Below are 1,107 nucleotides of genomic sequence, written 5' to 3' on the forward strand. Positions count from 1 at the left end.
CGTTTTATTTAATTGGCTATGTGTATTAGATTGTTTGTTTCCTTTGGGGAGGGGGTAAATGGGAAAAAGGGGAGGGGGCGGTAAGATAAGGGAAGGCAAAGGCAGGACAGAGAGTAGGAAGAGCGACGTTTTTGATGGAGGGGGGAGGGGGGTGAAAGAGCGATGGTGAGAGGGTGGTTGTGAGAGGAGGATGGAGAGAGGAGGATGGAGAGAGGGGACTATGATAAGAGGAGAGCAAAGGGAAATATTGAGGGAAAGGGATTGGGGGGGGGGGGGCAATGAAAAAGACTCGACGGTAAGGCCAAATGAATCCCCCACATTTGGGTAGCGTCCTGGTGAAATCAGGCGCTCGTGAACGTAATGAAATCAAAGAAACTGTCAATGTTCCCGCTCGTTGAACAATTCCTATTGATTTTTTTTCAGATGAGGCTTAACACATTTTATGTCCTTTTCTTTTAAAAACACATTTCTGTGTATAGTTTACTTACTAGAAAGCGTCCATCTAAGACACAGAAAAATGTACATTTAAATTGTGGTTTCCAATTATACAACTGGAAGTCATTTTCTCGCTAATTTTTGCCCTGACACCATGCGACCACCCCAACACCCGCTCACCAAATTCACTCGCAAATGTCTCGACTTCTGTTCAAGATAGATACGTATTTTTTAAAGTACAAAAAAACAAAAACAAAACAAACCACGGCAACTGAACAAGCGTTGAGAGGTGATACTACTATCATCACTTCAAATGCCCCAAAAATTGAGGATTGCCCCATTCCACTGTGTCACGACATATGTAAGGAGATTTTGCATTGAGTGATGTTTTATCCATTTGGTCAAAATAGAGAATAAGAAAAACATCAGTTCGGTTTCTTATAAGGATGATTTACAATACATTGACAGTTACAAAAAAAGTCCGATCCTTAAAAGAAAAGCGCGTCACATGTACGGTTATCAGTGGTTATCCCTTCAAGAGGACAGTCAGTGCTGGACAAGTATCAACAATATAAAAAAATACACCACAATGGAGTTTTTTAAAAGATAGTAGATTATATATCCTGTTTCGTAATGTTCACTGAAGCAACCCCCCCCCCAAAAAAAAAAAAC

Source organism: Aplysia californica, unplaced genomic scaffold (assembly GCF_000002075.1).
Source record: "Aplysia californica isolate F4 #8 unplaced genomic scaffold, AplCal3.0 scaffold01181, whole genome shotgun sequence".
In the NCBI taxonomy this organism is placed as follows: domain Eukaryota; kingdom Metazoa; phylum Mollusca; class Gastropoda; order Aplysiida; family Aplysiidae; genus Aplysia; species Aplysia californica.